The 22050-nt window shown below is 44.0% G+C and overlaps 1 protein-coding gene across 1 annotated transcript in view; it reads left to right on the forward strand.

Annotated features, from left to right (window-relative positions):
* Positions 1-4826: 4826 nt before the first annotated feature.
* LOC141191613 (uncharacterized) overlaps positions 4827-22050 on the forward strand; it is a 56300-nt gene continuing 39076 nt past the window's right edge. The window contains exon 1 of the mRNA XM_073661537.1: positions 4827-4887. The gene's annotated coding sequence lies outside the window, so the exon portion shown is untranslated. The remainder of the gene's footprint in view (positions 4888-22050) is intronic.

Below are 22050 nucleotides of genomic sequence, written 5' to 3' on the forward strand. Positions count from 1 at the left end.
TATTTTCATGACTATAAAAATTGTACATTCACACTGAAGGCATCAAAACTATGAATTAACACATAGTAAAGAAAAAGAAGTGGCCATCATTACATTTAGAAATGAAGGTCAGTCAATCTGAGAAATTGGGAAAACTTTGAAAGTGTCCCCAAGTGCAGTTGCAAAGACCATCAAGTGCAACAAAGAAACTGGCTCACATGAGGACCGCCCCAAGAAAGGAAGACCAAGAGTCACCTCTGCTTCTGAGGATAAGTTTATCCGAGTCACCAGCCTCAGAAATTGCAGGTTAACAGCAGCTCAGATTAGAGACCAGGTCAATGCCACACAGAGTTCTAGCAGCAGACACAGCTCTTCAACAACTGTTAAGAGGAGACTTTGCGCAGCAGGCCTTCATGGTGAAATAGCTGCTAGGAAACCACTGCTAAGGTCAGGCAACAAGCAGAAGAGACTTGTTTGGGCTAAAGAGCACAAGGAATGAACATTAGACCAGTGGAAATCAGTGCTTTGGTCTAATGAGTCCAAATTTGAGATCTTTGGTTCCAACCGCCGTGTCTTTGTGCGAAGCAGAAAAGGTGAACGGATGGACTCTACATGCCTGGTTCCCACCGTGAAGCATGGAGGAGGAGGTGTGATGGTGTGGGGGTGCTTTTCTGGTGACACTGTTGGGGATTTATTCAAAATTGAAGGCATACTGGACCAGCATGGCTACCACAGCATCTTGCAGCCGCATGCTATTCTATCCGGTTTGCGTTTAGTTGGGCCATCATTTATTTTTCAACAGGACAATGACCCCAAACATACCTCCAGGCTGTGTAAGGGCTATTTGACCAAGCAGGAGAGTGATGGGGGTGCTACGCCAGAAGACCTGGCCTCCACAGTCACCAGACCTGAACCCAATCGAGATGGTTTGGGGTGAGCTGGACAGCAGAGTGAAGGCAAAAGGGCCAACAAGTGCTAAGCATCTCTGGGAACGCCTTCAAGATTGTTGGAAGACCACTTCCGGTGACTACCTCTTGAAGCTCATCAAGACAATGCCAAGAGTGTGCAAAGCAGTCATCAAAGCAAAAGGTGGCTACTTTGAAGAACCTAGAATATAAGACATATTTTCAGTTGTTTCACACTTTTTTGTTAAGTATATAATTCCACATGTGTTAATTCATAGTTTTGATGCCTTCAGTGTGAATGTACAATTTTCATAGTCATGAAAATACAGAAAAATCTTTAAATGAGGTGTGTCCAAACTTTTGGTCTGCACTGTACCTCAGTCGGAAACTGTCCACATGCGAGAAGAACTACTCTATAGTGGAAAAAGAATGTTTAGCCATCAAGTGGGCATTGGACACTCTGAGATATTGCCTGTTAGGTAGAAGGTTCAGGTTAGTGTCGGACCATGCCCCACTGCGGTGAATGTGAGAAAAGAAGGGGAACAATGCCCGAGTAACTAGATGGTTCCTAGCCCTACAAGATTTTAGTTTCCAGGGAATGCTGATGCCCTATCAAGGGTCTATTGTATGGTGGCAGAATGTGCCAAGGCCCCCGCTTTGGGCAGAAGGGGGGTATGTAAGGTTGCTACCGGACAGGTCGTGGACGGAAGGTATGTGTCCCCGAAGTACCAAGCTTCGGTGATGTAGAACCCGAAGAAGCAGGCTCCAGCACACATAGTGGGCTCGGATTAAAGGGCCGGGTTTTACGAGCAGCTGAAAAAGCTGAGGGAGGGGAACAGCTGCTCACTTACCTCCAGTCCAGGTCTTATAAGGCCTGATTTAATACAGCTGCGCCTGTCTCAGTGTACTGTGTGTTGGGCAAGGTGAGCAGACCTTGCATGTGCTGCTCAGAGTCTTCTGGAGGCAGAGAAAAGCACTACATTTAAACGGCTGAAACCGTACTGCATATGGACGGGTTATTTTGAGTTTTGTTCTGTTATACCTTTTGTTCCAGAAAAAAGCCTGTTGTGTTTTGTTTTCCTGGTTGGTTTATGGACATTTAATAAACCACCAGTTTGTTTTTGAATCTGCAGGCTGCATTCCTGTGTGAAACTGCGCCTACCCAATAGCTGATCCGTCACAGCATGTACAAGGGGTGCGAAGCGGAGCCGTGCGTGTACGAGGTGTGCATAGCCATGCGTGTACAAGGCATACGTAGTAGAGCTTTACGTGTACGAGGTGTACAGAGCGGAGCCGTGCGTGTACGAAGTAGAGCCGTGTGTTGTGGTGTTTACAAGGCGTTCTTTATACTCCATTTAAAGTCTGGCAGTTGTGTGTTGTTCCAAACTATTCACACTTGGTCGCTGACCAATACCATACTACAAGGCCAGTACCTAAAACCGTGGTCATCAGACATATCAGATATTACTGCAATACTAATCCATAAATTTTTAGGGAATGTGTCAAATATTCCCTCACCTACTGTACTCACCCATCCTTTGTAGATTGTGAGCCCTCGCTGGCAGGGTTCTCTCTCCTCCTGTACCAGTCGGTGACTAATTTTTGTTCAAATTATTGTACTCGTTGTTTGCTATGTATACCCTTTTACACATGTAAAGCGCCAAGGAATTAGTGGCGCTATAATAGTAATTATACTCCATTTAACCCCTTAAGGACTGAGCCACTTTTGTGGGTTATTGACCAGGCCATTTTTTTTCAATTCTGACCACTGTCACTTTATGAGGTAATAACTCTGGGACGCTTCAACGGATCCCACGGATTCTGAGACTGTTTTTTTTTCTTTTTTGTGACATGTTGTACTTCACAACATTGGTAAAATTTCTTTGAAATGACTTGCGTTTATTTGTGAAAAAACAATGTAAATTTGGCGAAAATTTCGAAAATGTCACAATTTTCATACTTTGAATTCCTATGCCTTTAAATCAGAGAGATATTTCACAAAAAATAGTTAATAAATAACATTTCCCACATGTCTAACATGTCTACTTTACATCAGCACAATTTTGGAACCAAATTTTTTTTTTTATTAGGTAGCTATAAGGGTTAAAAGTTGACCAGCGATTATTCATTTTTCCAACAAAATTTACAAAACCATTTTTTTAGGGACCACATCACATTTGAAGCGACTTTGAGGGGTCTATATGACAGAAAATACCCAAAAGTGACACCATTCTAAAAACTGCACCCCTTAAGGTGCTCAAAACAACATACATGAAGTTTATTAGCCCTTCAGGGGCTTCACAGGAATTAATGGAATGTGAATGGAAAAAAATGAACATTTTATTTTTTCCCACAAAAATTTTATTTTGTCCAAAATTTTGCATTTTCACAAATCTAACATGAGAAAATGGACCATACAATTTGTTGTGCAATTACTCCTGAATACGCTGGTATCCCATATGTGGTGGAAGACTAATGTTTGGGGTCACGGCAGGGCGCGGAAGGAAAGGAGCACCATTCGACTTTAGCAACAAAAAATTGGCTGGAGTCGGTAGTGGACGCATTGTTGCGTTTCAAGAGCCCCTGATGTGCCTAAATAGTGGAAACCCCCTACAAGTGACCCCATTTTGGAAACTAGACCCCTCAAGGAATTTATCAAGATTTGTGGTGAGCACCTTGAACCCACAGGTGCTTCACAGAAGTTTATGACGTTGAGTCAAGAAAATAAAAAAATCTTATTTTTACCACAAAACTTCTGTTTAATGCTCAAATTTAGCATTTTCAGAATAGTAAAAAGAGAAAATGCACCATACCATTTGTTGTGCAATTTCTCCTGAATACGCTGATACCCCATATGTGCTCCGTACACCTCGAACACACACGGCTCCGCTCCGTACACCTCGAACACACACAGCTCCGCTCAGTACACCTCGTACACACATGGCTCCGCTCCGTACACCTCGTACACCCATCTCCTCTCCGTACGCCTTATACACATGCGGCTCCGCTCCGTACACCTCGTACACACGCGGCTCCGCTCCGTACACCTCGTACACACGCGGCTCCGCTCCGTACACCTCGTACACACGCGGCTCCGCTCCGTACACCTCGTACACACGCGGCTCCATACGCCTCGCACAGACGCGGCTCCGCTCCGTACGCCTCGTACAGACGCGGCTCCGCTCGTCTCGTACACACCCGGCTCCGCTCTGTACGCCTCGTACACACGCGGCTCCGCTCCGTACACGCATGGCTCCGCACACCTCGTACACGCGCGGCTCCGCTCTCCTCGTACACGCGCGGCTCCGCTCCGTACTCCTCGTACACGCGCGGCTCCGCGCACCTCGTACACGCGCGGCTCCGCGCACCTCGTACACGCGCGGCTCCGCGCACCTCGTACACGCACGGCTCCGCTCCGCGCACCTCGTACACGCGCGGCTCCGCTCCGCGCACCTCGTACACGCGCGGCTCCGCTCCGCGCACCTCGTACACGCGCGGCTCCGCTCCGCGCACCTCGTACACGCGCGGCTCCGCTCCGTGCACCTCGTACACGCGCGGCTCCGCTCCGTACACCTCGTACACACGCGGCTCCGCTCCGTACACCTCGTACACACGCGGCTCCGCTCCGTACACCTCGTACACACACGGCTCCGCTCCGTACACCTCGTACACACGCGGCTCTGCTCCGTACACCTCGTACACACGCGGCTCCGCTCCGTACACCTCGTACACACGCGGCTCCGCTCCGTACACCTCGTACACACGCGGCTCTGCTCCGTACACCTCGTACACACACGGCTCTGCTACATCCACACTGTAAACCCCTCCTGACCCCACACATAAACTTCAGCTCATCCAGCACCATGACAACCAGCACAGCACAGTCTTGCATCCACTGAGGCCCCTGATCATGTGACCCCTGACTCCTCCCCTCCTGTGACCTCATCACAGCTCCTGTGCGCACAGAGCAGCCATATATGTGGTGGCGGCTCTGCAGGTGGAGGTATGTGGAGACCCCCATTACTGGGCGCAGGGGACATTAACCCCTTCAGCACGGAGACTCTTTTGGGGTCTTGTGTTGCCCCTTTATAAGAATCATAAGGTTTTTGTTCTGTTTCCTGTAATAGATACATACGACCCAACTATGGAGACAGGAAGGGAGGAAACGTATTGTTCTCATAGTACAGGACCCCTTTATTGCCCCCACAGCGTAATGCCCCCATTATGCCCCTTATGCAGGATGTATGATGCCCCCACACAGTGTAATGCCCCCATTATGCCCCTTATGCAGGATGTATGATGCCCCCACACAGTGTAATGCCCCCATTATGCCCCTTATGCAGGATGTATGATGCCCCCACACAGTGTAATGCCCCCATTATACCCCTTATGCAGGATGTATGATGCCCCCACACAGTGTAATGCCTCCATTATGCCCCTTATGCAGGATGTATGATGCCCCCCACAGTGTAATGCCCCCATTATGCCCCTTATGCAGGATGTATGATGCCCCCACAGTGTAATGCCCCCATTATGCCCCTTATACAGTATGTATGATACCCCCACAGTTTAATGCCCCCATTATACCCCTTATGCAGGATGTATGATGCCCCCACACAGTGTAATGCCCCCATTATACCCCTTATGCAGGATGTATGATGCCCCCACACAGTGTAATGCCCCCATTATGCTCCTTATGCAGGATGTATGATGCCCCCACACAGTGTAATGCCTCCATTATGCCCCTTATGCAGGATGTATGATGCCCCCCACAGTGTAATGCCCCCATTATGCCCCTTATGCAGGATGTGTAATGCCCCCATTATGCCCCTTATACAGTATGTATGATACCCCCACAGTTTAATGCCCCCATTATACCCCTTATACAGTATGTATGATGCCCCCACACAGTGTAATGCCCCCATTATACCCCTTATACAATATGTATGATGCCCCCACACAGTGTAATGTCCCCATTATGCCCCTTATGCAGGATGTATGATGCCCCCACACAGTGTAATGTCCCCATTATGCCCCTTATGCAGGATGTATAATGCCCCCATTATGCCCCTTATGCAGTATGTGTGATGCCCCCACAGTGTAATGCCCCCATTATGCCACTTATGCAGGATGTATGATGCCCCCACACAGTGTAATGCCCCCATTATTCCCCTTATGCAGTATGTATGATGCCCCACAGTGTAATGCCCCCATTATGCCCCTTATGCAGTATGTATGATGCCCCCCTCAGTGTAATGCCCCCATTATGCCCCTTATGCAGGATGTATTATGCCCCCACAGTGTAATGCCCCCATTATGCCCCTTATGCAGGATGTATGATGGCCCCACACAGTGTAATGCCCCCATTATGCCCCTTATGCAGGATGTATGATGCCCCGCACAGTGTAATCCCCCCCATTATGCCCCTTATGCAGGATGTATGATGCCCCCACACAGTGTAATGCCCCCATTATGCCCCTTATGCAGTATGTATGATGCCCCCACATGGTGTAATGCCCCTTATGCAGTATGTATGAGGCTCCCCCACAGTGTAATGCCCCCATTATGCCCCTGTGATCAGGTGACCTGAAGTAACGCACAGACAAACCCTCTAACTGTATGTTACTTTATCTACTGACAAGGATGATGGTCTGGACACATATAGGCCATTATGCTCTCAGGCGTGGAACACATTACTACGAGTGGCACGACAGCAATCAGTTTATCTGGTGTTTCAGTGTAAAGCGCGTCACTTCCGGACATGCACACTAGGGGATGGACATTATCGGACCTCTAGCTCACGAGAAGTAGCGCAGAATCCATTCTATATGTCTTATAACAATTCACCTTTAGGAATCAGAATGGGTTTCCTAGTATGGGGAGGGGTTTTTGATGAAGAGGGATATTTATTAGTGTTTAGCGAGTATGTTCTGTCCGAGTACGCTCGGGCCGAGCTCCGAGTACAACTGCTCGGTGATATGTTTGAATCACTCCCGTGTGCATGATTTGCGACTGTTTGGCAGCTTTATTACATGTGAAGAATGTGTAAGAAATAGACATTCCTCACATGTAATAAAACTGTCAAACAGTCGCAAATCATGCACACGGGAGCGATTCAAGCATATCACCGAGCAGCTGTAAATACTCGGAGCTCGGCCTGAGCGTACTCGGCGAAAGGGTTAACAGAACATACTCGCTCATCACTAAAATTTATACATGGACACCTGGCTATTAGGCACACTTTGCTGAACATCATGAATTATCGCTGTATCAAGCCTCCTGATGAACCTGTTGGGAAAATGCATTGAGGCAGATTATTGAACCATTCTCTGATGACTGTCATACCCTTTCCTTTATATACACTGTGTGCAGAATAATTAGGCAGGTTGTATTTTAGTGGATTATTTTTATTATTGATCAACAACTATGTTCTCAATCAACCCAAAAGACTCATAAATATCCAAGCTTAATATTTTTGGAAGTTGGAGTGTTTTTTTTTAGATTTGGCTATCTTAGGAGGATATCTGTTTGTGCAGGTAACTATTACTGTCCCAAATTATTAGGCAACTTAATAAAAACCAAATATAATCCCATCTCACTTGTTTATTTTCACCAGGTAAACCAATATCAGTGCACAAAATTTAGAAATAAACATTTCTGACATGCAAAAACAAAACACAAAAAATTAGTGATGAATATAGCTACCTTTCTTTATGATGACACTCAACAGCCTTCTATCCATAGATTCTGTCAGTTGCTTGATCTGTTTTTGATCAACATTGTGTGCAGCAGCCACCAAAGCCTCCCAGACACTGTTCCGAGAGGTGTACTGTTTTCACTCTCTGTAGATCTCACATTTTATGATGGACCACAGGTTCTCTATGGGGTTCAGATCAGGTGAACAAGGGGGCCATGTCATTATTTTTTCTTTTTTTAGACCTTTACTGGCCAGCCACGCTGTGGAGTAGTTGGATGCATGTGATGGAGCATTGTCCTGCATGAAAATCATGTTTTTCTTGAACGATACCGACTTCTTCCTGTACCACTGCTTGAAGAAGTTGTCTTCCAGAAACTGGCAGTAGGTCTGGGAGTTGAGCTTCACTCCATCCTCAACCCGAAAAGGGCCCACAAGTTCATCTTTGATGATACCAGCCCATACCAGTACCCCACCTCCACCTTACTGGCATCTGAGTCGGAGTGGAGCTCTTTGCCCTTTACTGATCCAGCCTCTGGCTCATCCATATGGCCCATCAAGAGTCTCACTCATTTCATCAGTCCATAAAACCTTTGAAAAATCAGTCTTAAGATATTTCTTGGCCCATTCTTGACGTTTTATCTTATGTTTCTTGTTCAAAGGTGGTCGTTTTTCTGCCTTCCTTACCTTGGCCATATCCCTTGTGATATTTGATACTCCAGTAACGTGGCAGCTCTGAAATCTGGCAAAACTGGTGGCGAATGGCATCTTGGCTGCTTCACGCTTGATTTTCCACAATTCATGGGCAGTTATTTTGCGCCTTTTTTGGCCAACACGCTTCTTGCAACCCTGTTGGTTATTTGCCATGGAACGCTTGATTGTTCGGTGATCACGCTTCAAAAGTTTGGAAATTTCAAGAGTGCTGCATCCCTCTGCAAGACATCTCCCAATTTTGGACTTTTCAGAGCCCGTCAAATCTCTGTTCTGACCCATTTTGCCAAAGGAAAGGAAGTTGCCTAATAATTAAGCACACCTTATATAGGGTGTTGATGTCATTAACACCCCTCCTCATTACAGAGATGCACATCACCAGATTTACTTAATTGGTAGTTGGCTCTCAAGCCTATGCAGCTTGGAGTAGAACAACATGTATGAAAAGTATCATGTGATCAAAATACTCATTTGCCTAATAATTCTGCACACAGTGTATAACTTGAGACATATCTAGTTCTATTTAATGCATCAGTGTTCTTTTTTTATATAGATCAGGGTTAACTACGGCTTCTGAGGGAGAGCCACAGTTGAGTGGGGCGCCATTATCGTTCCTTAGGGTGCCAACCTCCGTGGCCACGCAGGATAGGGTATGGTAGTGACTGTATCAATTATTCAGCATCATTGTTTACATCTGTTTATATACAACCACAACAAGCCATTCAGCTTGTAATTTTGCTAGTTTTAAGTATATATATTGTAAGGTAGCGCTATTCATCATGTTGGGGTGCACTCACTTCACCGGGTCAATTAAAGCACACGTGCAACGTTTTCCGGTAGTCTAAAGTCCATCAGTTTATTAAACATCATAAACTGCCTATAACATAGTCCATCTCAGTGGCTCGCAGGAGTGTTACACATGTAATGTCCTAGAGCAGGGTTCCCCAACTCCAGTCCTCAAGGCCCACCAACAGGTCATGTTTTCAGGATTTCCTTAGTATTGCACAGGTGATGGAATTATTGCCTGTGCAGGTGATGCAATTATCACCTGTGTAATACTAAGGAAATCCTGAAAACATGACCTGTTGGTGGGCCTTGAGGACTGGAGTTGGGGAACCCTGTCCTAGAGCCTTTTCAGTGGCAGCTATGCCCGCTTGGCTTCAGATACAGCCTTCAGCAAGGTAACAACATCAATGTCCATTTCAAGCACCGATTTTACCTTTGCCGGGTCTAGCAGCTTCCATCAGCTCTGTTCTGTTCCTCCAGGCCTCGTGCCTTCCAAGGCTAATGGTGTCCGAGACACAGGGATCAGGTCTATTGACCCCCCTGTGTTTCAAAACCACCCGGATATATATATCCCTCTGTTCGCACAGGACCTGTGATGATGTCACAGTATATATACAGTACAGACCAAAAGTTTGGACACACCTCATTTTTCTGTATTTTCATGACTATGAAAATATTCACACTGAAAGCATCAAAACTATGAATTAACACATGTGGAATTATATACTTAACAAAAAAGTGTGAAACAACTGAAAATATGTCTTATATTCTAGTCATCAAAGCAAAAGGTGGCTACTTTGAAGAACCTAGAATATAAGACATATTTTCAGTTGTTTCATACTTTTTTGTTAAGTATATAATTCCACATGTGTTAATTCATAGTTTTGATGCCTTCAGTGTGAATGTATAATTTTCATAGTCCTGACAAATATTTAAATGAGAAGGTGTGTCCAAACTTTTGGTCTGTACTGTGTATGTATGTATGTATGTGTGTGTATGTGTGTATATATATATATATATATATATATATATATATATATATATATATATATATATATATATAACGTGTGTTGTTAGTCCAGTTTTCAATGCATATCTATATATATAATCGTCTTATCCCGTCTGTCTGTCCAGGAAATCCCGCGTCGCTCATTGGTCCGGCAGCGGCCAATCAGCGCCGGGGGATTTCTAAAAAAAGATGGCGGCCGTTAGCGGCTCATCTGCGGGACGGAGCTGAGCGGCGATGCAGCCGGGAGATGAGCACCGCGAGGCGCTCATCTCCCGACCGGCAACAGCAGAAGGAACCCGACCGCCGGACCCATCTGCGGGACGGAGATGCAGCCGGGAGATGAGCGGCGCGAGGCACTCATCTCCTGGCCGGTAGCAGCGGAAGGACCGCCGGCGCCGCTGACCTTCATGCGGAAGGGAGGAGCGGCGCTGCGGGTCGGGATACTTCTACTGCGAGCGCCCGCTCATGTCCCGGGTTCTCGCAGCGTAAGCACCCGCACAGGCAGCGCCGCTCCCCGGTCCTCACCAAGACGATTCGATGATTGGTCGCGGTCTTCGGACCTGACCAATCACTGATCTTAGCGCAAAACTTAAACGCCGCTGTGCTGATTGGTCGCCGACGCTGCCCACGACCAATCACCGATTTGGGCGCCAAATTTAAATATCGGCCGCGACCAATCACCACAGCGGTGTTTAAATGTGGAGCCAAGATCAGTGATTGGTCGCGGCCGATATTTAAATTTGGTGCCCAAATCGGTGATTGGTCGCGGCCTATATTTAAATTTGGCGCCCAAATCGGTGATTGGTCGCGGTCAGCTTCCGCGACCAATCAGCACAATAGTGTTTAACTTTGGCGCCAAGATCAGTCATTGGTCGCGGGCCAAGACAGCGACCAATCACCGATTTGTGCGGCAATTTTAAATAGCATCCGCGACCAATTGGATGTCAGCGCCGCTGCCTGTGCGGATACTTCCGCTGCAAGAACCCGGTGTTATGTTCTGCTACCAGAGCTAAGGAAAGAGAGGAGATCTGTCCCTACGATAGAACTCAGCTTGATCCCTACGATGTAACAGGGAACCTGATCCTGCGATCAGACCTGCTAAAGTCCTCAGCTAGTCTGTACGGAGACCTATAGATGTGGGGAAGGAATCCCTACAAGTACTAGGGACTGGGAGCAAAATGGACACCTCCTAACAGAAATAGTAGCAGACAGACAAACAAACAAAATATATAGAACACAGAGGTCCGAAGACCAAGCAAACTAACAGAGTTAGATACAGAGCACAGGCTAGCTAGAAAGTAGTTATACAATGAAGTCCAGCAAAGCCAGAAGGGCGGAGCATGCTTAAATAGGCCAACAAGGTCATGTGACCAGCAAAGGAAAAAAAACCTAAGAGCAAGGTTCTAACACATTATGCCCCTTATACAGTATGTATGATGCCCCAACACAGTGTAATGCCCCCATTGGGTTCATGGATAACTGGGCCGACTTCTCAGTTGGCTACAGGTTCTACGCTAGGGACGGGCTGCACCTCAATGGGGAAGGTGCAGCTGTGCTGGGGGAGACAATGGCTAGATGGTTGGAGGAGTGTTTAAATTAGGGATTGGGGGGGGGGATTCATTTTATTGGTGGGGAAGATAGTGCAGATAGTGACCTGGGCACAAATAAAGAATTTGGGGGTGGGGTTAGGACAGTCAGTATAGTAAGAAGGAATAGAGGTACAGAGAGATACATAAAATGCATGTACACTAATGCCAGAAGCCTCACCAACAAAATGGAGGAATTATAATTAATTTTGTTGGAAAATAATTATGACATGATGGGGATATCTGAGACATGGCTGGACGAGAGCCATGACTGGGCAGTTAATTTACAGGGCTATAGTCTGTTCAGAAATGACCATACAAACAAGCGAGGGGAGGGAGGTGTTTGTATGTAAAATCATCCTTAAAACCCTTCTTGCGGGAGGATATATGTGAATCTAATGGAAATGTAGAGTCCCTGTGGGTGGAGATAAGGGGAGGGGGAAAAAATTAATAAATTGCTGATAGGGGTTTGTTATAAGTCTCCAAAATTAATGGAAGCAGCGGAGAATATCCTCATAAAGCAAATAGATGAAGCAGCGACTCAAGGAGAAGTCATTTTTATGGGGGACTTCAACTACCCTGAAATACATTGGGGGACAGAAACCTGTAGTTCAAGCAAAGATAATATGTTTTTGACAACCATGAGAGATAATTACTTTTCACAACTGGTTCAGGACCCAACTAGAAGGAGGGCACTGCTAGACCTAATATTAACCAACAGGCCAGACCGCATATCAAATATACGAGTTGGGGGTCACTTGGGTAATAGTGATCACAAAATAATAAGTTTTCATGTATCCTTTAATAAGATGTGTAGTAGAGGGGTTACAAGGACACTAAATTTCGGGAAGGCAAATTTCCAATGGTTGAGAGATGATCTTAGTGCAATAAACTGGGATGATATCCTGAGACATAAAAGTACACAAAGCAAATGGGAGACATTTATTAGCATCCTGAATAGGACCTGTGCACAATATATACCCTATGGGAATAAACATGCTAGAAATAGGAGGAAACCACTATGGCTAAATAGAGCTGTAAGGGGCGCAATAAGTGACAAAAAGAAAGCATTTAGAGAACTAAAGCGAGTAGGTAGTGATGAGGCATTAAATACAGAAAATTAAATAAATTCTGTAAAAACCAAATCAAGGCAGCAAAGATTGAGACAGAAAGACTCATTGCCAGAGAAAGTAAAAATAATCCCAAAATATTCTTTAACTACATAAATAGTAAAAAAACTAAAAAATGATAGTGTTGGCCCCCTTAAAAATAGTCTGGGTGAAATGGTGGATGAGGATGAGGAAAAAGCCAATATGCTAAATTATTTTTTTTCAACCGTATTTACACAAGAAAATCGCATGACAGAAAACATGATCAGTATTGACAAAAATTCTCCATTAAATGTCACTTGGATAACCCAGCAGGAAGTACGGCGGCGTCTAAAAATCACTAAAGTTGACAAATCCCCGGGCCCGGATGGGATACACCCGCGAGTACTGCAGGAATTAAGTAATGTCATAGATAGACCATTATTTTTAATCTTTAAAGATTCCATAATAGCAGGGTCTGTACCACAGGACTGGCGTATAGCAAATGTGGTGCCAATATTCAAAAAGGGGACAAAAACTGAACTTGGAAATTATAGGCCAGTAAGCTTAACCTCTACTGTGGGTAAAATCCTGGAGGGTTTCCTAAGAGATGCTATACTAGAGTATCTGAAGAAGAATAACCTTATGACCCAATATCAACATGGGTTTACGAGGGACCGTTTCTGTCAAACTAATCTGATCGGCTTTTATGAGGAGGCAAGTTCTGGACTGGACCAAGGAAATGCAGTGGATGTTGTGTATATGGACTTTTCAAAAGCTTTTGATATGGTTCCACACCAAAGGTTGATACATAAAATGAGAACAATGGGGATAGGGGAAAATATATGTATGTGGCTTAAGAACTGGCTCAGTGATAGGAAACAAAGGGTGGTTATTAATGGAAGACACTCAGACTGGGTCTCAGTTAACAGTGGGGTACCACAGGGGTCAGTATTGGGCCCGCTTCTTTTTAACATATTTATTAATGACCTTGTAGGGGGCATACAGAGTAATATTTCAATATTTGCAGATGACACTAAACTCTGCAGGGTAATCAATACAGAGGAGGACAATTTTATATTACAGGAGGATCTATGTAAACTTGAAGCTTGGGCTGATAAATGGCAAATGAGCTTTAATTTGGATAAATGTAAGGTAATGCACTTGGGCAGAGGAAATAAAATGTATAATTATATGCTTAATTGTAAAACAATGGGTGTATTGGTGGACGACAAGCTCACGTTTGGTGGCCAGTGTCAGGCAGCTGCTGCAAAGGCAAATAAAATAATGGGATGCATTAAAAGAGGCATAGATGCTCATGAGGAGAACATAATTTTACCTCTATACAAGTCACTAGTGCAACCACACTTAGAATACTTTGTACAGTTCTGGTCTCTGGTGTATAAGAAAGACATAGCTGAACTAGAGCGTGTGCAGAGAAGAGCGACCAAGGTTATTAGAGGACTGGGGAGTCTGCAATACCAAGACAGGTTATTACACTTGGGGTTATTTAGTTTGGAAAAACGAAGGCTTAGGGGTGATCTTATTACTATGTTCCAGTATATGAGGGGACAGTACAAAGACCTTTCTACTGATCTGTTTACTCTGAGGCCTGAGACAGGGACAAGGGGGCATCTTCTACGTCTGGAGGAAAGAAGGTTTAATCATAATCACAGACTCGGATTCTTTACTGTAAGAGCAGTGAGACTGTGGAACTCTTTGCCGCATGATGTTGTAATGAGTGATTCACTACTAAAATTTAAGAAGGGCATGGATCCCTTTCTTGAAAAGTATAATATTACAGGTTGCACTAACAGCCTGTAGTACTGTAGTATGGCTGAAGGGGATTGGCTATTGATAAACTCAAAACAATATAAAATACTAAGCAAAATAAACGGGATCAGAGATTCTTTTGAATCCTCCCATACAGAGCACTGTTGTCTCCGTCTGGTTCCCTGTTGGATTGCGCAATAAACATAATAATTTGACACTCACTTGGTCAACCGTGAAGGGCCATTGCCCTCCCTCAACAATATATACTAGATTCCTTGATAGGACGTTGATCCTGCGAACTAGTCTGATTGTCGTATGGAGTCAGGAAGAAATTTTTTTTAATGTCGAGCTTAGTGTTTGCCACATGTTTTTTTTTTTGCCTTCCTCTGGATAAACATGTTAGGCTATGGGTTGAACTAGATGGACTTAGTCTTATGCTTCTACTAGGGGTTCAGTCTCTCTGCCCTTATCCATATGTATGTCACTTGACAAATGGTAAGGTTTTTAATATTAGTTAGGACTGTCCCTTAAGGGTTGTCTTAAAGTTGCGGGATAGCTTTTACATTATTTTGAACAAAATTATGTTAACTAAATACCCTTTATTATTTATTATTTTTTTGCACTGTGCGATTTATCCATTTACTTTCAGTTATTTGGGTATTTTGCTTGTTTTTGGTTTTTCTCTGTCTAGTGGCCTTATGTGAACATGCATTTACATTTTGCATGCACATCAATTTACATTTCAGTTCAGACTCGCAGGTTTTTTTTCTGGATCAACATGTTAGGCTATGGGTTGAACTAGATGGACCTAGTCTTCCTTCAACCTTAAACAAAAAAAACAAAAAAACTATGTTACAGAAAACGGTGCAAAAATAATAATAAGAACTATTCTTGTACTGCTGTCTGTTCATTCTACCTTACAAAAATCGGAATAAGGTTCAACTCACATTTATCCTGCGCTCTCCACTGAGACCTTACTTCGGGATTTCCATGTAAATTACCCAAAACCGAGATTCAGACAAAACCCCGGACGGAACCACTCACTTATGAGGCCGATGAAGTCACTTTGGACTCGTCTCTGTACCAGTGGTCTTCCATTATTTTAAGCTTCTTTTTAGCGCACAAGTGTGAGCGACCACAGATCTGTGCACGCCTAAAAAGATGGATACCACCGGAGCTGATGCCAAACAGAGCGCAAAGTGTCTCCATCTGCCTCTTTATGGTGGGTGGGTCTATTAAGGGTTTCGTTTGAATCGCATTTTTGTGGAATTTACACGGAAACCCCGCGGTAAGTGCTCAGAGTTGAGCACAAGTTTGTGATTACAGCCTTATTCTGGAAGCTATCAAAAAATCTATTATGTGTCCCAAAATGTTACCAATAAAAAACCCTAATTTATCCCGCACAAATCCAGCCCCACTGAGGTCCATTATCTGTCACTGGAACTAATAGGGGGTTCCCACGTTACTGGTAGAACAAACTCTGAAAAGGGACATGGCTCCCTTCCCCCTCGATTAAAATCCATTGGATTCTGCTTTCCCAAATCCAAATGCCCCTCCTTCTGAGCCACACTGTGCCTAAACCACAATAAGCGGCCACATGTTTGACATTGTCATAGTGGGGGGAGAGCACTTAACAGTTTATGGGTGCGTATCACCAGAAGCACAAGCTGGGCACAATGTATGAGGGCGCTACAATATATGGGGGCACTACACTGTATGGGGGCACAATGTGTGGGCATTAAACTGGAAGATTTGCAATTCTCCAAAAAAAGCCTGACTTGGATTTTACAAAATAGTCACTGCAGCCGTAGATGAATTCATTGAGAGGTGCAGTTTCTACATTGGGGTTACTTTTGGGGTTTTTCTGCTGTTCTGACACCTTCAGGTCTCTGCAAATGTCGCCTGTAAACTATTCTACCAAAATCTGTGCTGCAAAAGCCAAATGGCACTCCTGCCTTCTCAGCCCTGACGTGTGGCCTTAAAGTATTTCTGATGACATATGGGGCATCACTGTGTTCGGACGAAATTGTGCAATAAATTATGGGGTCCAGTTTCACCTATTAATCCTTGTGTACCTGAAAATTTGAAGCAAATACAATAATAATATTTTTACCACTAAAATATAATTTCCATGTTTCAGTGTTGTATCATTGCGTTCGGAATAAATTATGTAACAAATTATGGGATCCATTTTCACCTATTATCCATCGTGAAAATTACAGATTTGGGGCTAAAACAATATTTTCGTGAAAAAAATGACAATTTTCCATATGACGACCTAATGTTATCAAATTATGTGTAGTACCTGTGTGTTCAAAATGCTCACTATACCCATGGATAAAATCCTTGAGGGGTGTAGTTTCCAAAATGGGGCCACTTGTTGGGCTTTTCCACTGTTTAGGCACATCAGGGGCTCTCCAAACGCGAAATGACACCCGCAGACAATTCCATCAAAGTCTGCATTCCAAAACGTCACTCCTTCCTTTCTGAGCCCTGCCGTGCGCCAAAACAATAGTTTTCCTCTATATAGGGGGTATCAGCATACTCGAGAGATTGAACAACAAATTTTGGGATTCAATTTCTTCTGTTACCCTTGTGAAAACAAAGACATTTGGGGCTACAATTATATTTTTGTTGAAAAAGTTGAATTTTTTATCTTCACTTCTCTATGCTCTAAACTTCTGTGAAGTACCTGGGGGTTCAATGTGATCACCACATATCTAGATACATTCCATGAGGGGTGTACTTTCCAAAATGGGGGGACTTATGGGGGGTTTCCACTATTTAGGCACATCAAGGGCTCTCCAAACGCAACATGGTGTCCGGTCTTATTTCCAGCCATTTTTGCTTTCAAAAAGTCAAACTATGCTCCTTCCCCTCCGAACCCTGCCGTGCACCTAAACAGTGGTTTTCCTCCACATATGGGATATCGGCATGCTCAGCAGAAATTGCACAACACATTTTGTGGTCCATTTTCTATTATTATTTTGTGAAAATAAAAAAAAATTGGGTCTGAAGTAAAATTTATGTGAAAAAAGTTAAATGTTTATTTTTTACTTCCACGTTGCTTCAGTTCCTGTGAAGCATGTGACATAACTCTGATTTAGGGGCATAAGAATTCAAAGTTTGAAAATTGCAAAATTTTCTTCAAATTTCCAATTTTTTTTACAAATAAACGTAAGTCATATCGAATAAATTTTACCACTATCATGAAGTACAATATGTCGCTAAAAACAATCTTTGAATTAGTAGGATCAGTTGAAGCGTTCCGGAGATAATGCCTCATAAAGTGACACTGGTCATAATTGTAAAATTTGGCTTGGTCAATAAGGTCAAAATTGGCTCTGTCACTAAGGGGTTAAACAACTCTCTTTAGTGCGATCATACAACATACAAGCCTCTGCTTTCTCAGATGATGCACTGTTCTACTGTAGTGCTGTGTACTATCACTGCTTGTCATGTAACACTACCGGCCCCATACACAAGAGATAAGTGTTGGCTGAATGGTCATTTGGCAGACGGCTATCTCTCCTGACTCTCCCATACACACAAATATTCCAGCTTTCCTGTGATCTGTATGAGAATTGCCTCCAGACTCCTCTAGTGGAGGATTTTTTACAGGAAGAACAAACGGATTAGCCTCTGAAATTCAGGATGCCAAATCCTTCTCTGCCCTGACATCAGCTGTCAGGAGGCCCCCAAATACATTATATAGTCAACCAAACCCCGAAATCAGTGCTTTCATGCAACTTCAGTCTAATGTGCTTATATTTGACCACATACAGTACAGACCAAAAGTTTGGACACACCTTCTCATTTAAAGATTTTTCTGTATTTTCATGACTATGAAAATTGTATATTCACACTGAAGGCATCAAAATTATGAATTAACACGTGGAATTGTATACTTAACAAAAAAGTGTGAAACAACTGAAAATATGTCTTATATTCTAGGTTCTTCAAAGTAGCCACCTTTTGCTTTGATGACTGCTTTGCATACTCTTGGCATTCTCTTGATGAGCTTCAAGAGGTAGTTGCCAGAAATGGTTTTCACTACACAGGTGTGCCCTGTCAGGTTTAATAAGTGGGATTTCTTGCCTTTATAAATGGGGTTGGAACCATCAGCTGTGTTGTGCAGAAGTCTGGTGGATACACAGCTGATAGTCCTACTGAATAGACTGTAAGAATTTGTATTATGGCAAGAAAAAAGCAGCTAAGTAAAGAAAAACGAGTGGCCATCATTCCTTTAAGAAATGAAGGTCAGTCCGTGCGAAAAATTGGGCAAACTTTGAAAGTGTCCCCAAGTGCAGTTGCAAAAACCATCAAGCGCTACAAAGAAACTGTCTCACATGAGGACCGCCCCAGGAAAGGAAGACCAAGAGTCACCTCTGCTTCTGAGGATAAGTTTATCCGAGTCACCATCCTCAGAAATCGCAGGTTAACAGCAGCTCTGATTAGAGACCAGGTCAATGCCACACAGAGTTCTAGCAGTAGACACATCTCTTCAACAACTGTTAAGAGGAGACTTTGTGCAGCAGGCCTTCATGGTAAAATAGCTGCTAGGAAACCACTGCTAAGGACAGGCAACAAGCAGAAAAGACTTGTTTGGGCTAAAGAACACAAGGAATGGCCATTAGACCAGTGGAAATCTGTTCTTTGGTCTGATGAGTCCAAATTTGAGATCTTTGGTTCCAACCACCGTGTCTTTGTGTGACGCAGAAAAGGTGAACGGATGGACTCTACATGCCTGGTTCCCACCGTGAAGCATGGAGGAGGAGGTGTGATGGTGTGTGGGTCCTTTGCTGGTGACACTGTTGAGGATTTATTCAAAATTGAAGGCATACTGAACCAGCATGACTACCACAGCATCTTGCAGCGGCATGCTATTCCATCCAGTTTGCGTTTAGTTGGATCATCATTTATTTTTCAACAAGACAATGACCCCAAACACACCTCCAGGCTGTGTAAGGGATATTTGACCAAGAAGCAGAGTGATGGGGTGCTACGCCAGATGACCTGGCCTCCACAGTCACCAGACCTGAACCCAATTGAGATGGTTTGGGGTGAGCTGGACCGCAGAGTGAAAGTAAAAGGGCCAACAAGTGCTAAGCATCTCTGGGAACTCCTTCAAGATTGTTGGAAGACCATTTCCGGTGACTACCTCTTGAAGCTCATCAAGAGAATGCCAAGAGTGTGCGAAGCAGTCATTAAAGCAAAAGGTGGCTACTTTGAAGACCCTAGAATATGACATATTTTCAGTTGTTTCAAACTTTTTTGTTAAGTATATAATTCCACATGTGTTAATTCATTCAGTTTTGATGCCTTCAGTGTGAATGTACAATTTTCATAGTCAAGAAAATACAGAAAAATCTTTAAATGAGGTGTGTCCAAACTTTTGGTCTTTACTGTATATTAAATGGGTACTGCCAAATTACATAGACATCCAAAAAGACAGAGCGTATATAAACCCAATAGAGTAAAACATAAATGTTTATGAATCAAACTTTACAAAGACAAAAATATATTAAAATTCAAGAGGAGGGGATACAAAACAGAGTGACACCTCACCCAGTATAAATTAGAAATGGTACCCCTGAGTATGTCACAATTACAAAAATTCATGTGATATAAAAAGAGATTAGTTACTTACCGGTAACGGGATTTCTCGGAGACCATGACAGCACCACGAGAGTGGGAATCCGCCCACCAAGGACAGGAAACCTACAGGCTTAAAAGGGGGCGGCCCTCCCTCTCGCCTCAGTTTGGATTACAGAGCATTGAGAGGACCGCCCGGTTAGTAGACATAGCAATATAATCATGAAACAAACAGTATATACATTTTCTTACAACACCAATGTGTGAGAATAAAGAATGAAAACAGATAAGTGCTCCCAAAAAGGGGTGAAGGGAGGGAATATAAGGGTGCTGTCATGGTCTCCCGAGAAATCCCGTTACCGGTAAGTAACTAATCTCTTTATCGGTCGACCATGACAGCACCACGAGAGAATTGCAGAGATGAAGATTCTAGCTAGGGACCACCGCTTGGAGCACCCTTCTCCCAAATGTGAGGTCAGACAAAGCACCCAGATCTGGTCTATATTGCTTATAGAAGGTAGATGGAGAAGACCAGGTAGCAGCCTTACATATGTCCTCCATCGAGACGCCAGACCTCTCTGCCCATGAGGTTGCCACCGCCCGGGTAGAGTGAGCTTTCAGGCCACGCGGTGCTTCCTCTCCGCTGGATACATAGGCTAGTGTAATGGCCTCCCTAGTCCATCTAGCTATGGTGGATCTAGAGACCTTAAGCCCCTTCCTAACCCCCTGATAGGAGATAAACAGGGAACTATCTCTCCTAAAGGGCTGAGTGACAGCAATGTACCTAACCACACACCTTCTCACATCTAAAGCATGGAAATCTGCTTCTCTCTGATTACTAGGGTTCGGGCAAAAAGAGGGTAATATTACTTCCTGAAGTCTATGAAACCGGGAAGCTACCTTAGGCAAGTATGCTGGATCTGCTCTAAGAATTATTCTGTCGTCCAGGACCTGGGCTTTGCTGGACTTCATTGTATAACTACTTTCTAGCTAGCCTGTGCTCTGTATCTTACTCTGTTAGTTTGCTTGGTCTACGGACCTCTATGTTCTATATATTTTGTTTGTTCGTCTGTCTGCTACTATTTCTGTTAGGAGGTGTCCCATATTCCTCCCAGTCCTTAGTACTTGTAGGGATTCCTTCCCCACATCTATAGGTCTCCGTACAGACTAGCTTAGGACTTTAGCAGGTCTGATCGCAGGATCAGGTTCCCTGTTACATCGTAGGGATTCAGCTGAGTTCTATCGTAGGGACAGATCTCCTCTCTTTCCTTAGCTCTGGTAGCAGAACATAACAGTAAGTCCAGCCCGCAAATTCTCTAAGGAAAGATTTTTCTGTTCCATCATGGTGTCGGTTCAGGATTTGGCTCATCGCCTGCAGGGACTCTCTCTGGAGGTGGCCGAGCTCCGTCAGCACGTGAGTAACTGTCCTGGAGCACATTTCTTGGAGCCTAAGGTATGTTTGCTGGATTTATTTTTTGGTGAACATCGAGAATTTTTTTCATTTAAAAATGCTTGCTTATTGTATTTTCGTTTGAGACCCAAGTCCTCTGGGGATGAATCCCAGCGCATAGGGTTCATAATGTCACTTTTGCGCAAAGAGCCTCAGGAGTGGGCCTTTTCTTTGCAACCTAGTGATACATGCTTCAGATCAGTGGATAGTTTTTTTTCTGCTTTGGGACTATTATATGATGATCCTGACCGTGTCGCATCAGCTGAGACTGAGTTGAGACGTTTGAAACAGGGATCAGGTAATGTGGAAAAATATTGTACTCATTTCCGTCGTTGGTCTACTCAAATAGGGTGGAACGATTCTGCTCTGAAAAGTCTATTTCTTGCTGGGCTCAGTGAAAGGGTTAAAGACCTGCTAATTGCTTATCCTACACCTGAAGATTTGCAACAGGCTATGCAATTAGCTATACGGGTG

This window comes from Phyllobates terribilis, unplaced genomic scaffold, assembly GCF_046119375.1.
Source record: "Phyllobates terribilis strain yellow unplaced genomic scaffold, ASM4611937v1 Scaffold_49__1_contigs__length_9717188, whole genome shotgun sequence".
NCBI classification, from domain to species: Eukaryota; Metazoa; Chordata; class Amphibia; order Anura; family Dendrobatidae; genus Phyllobates; species Phyllobates terribilis.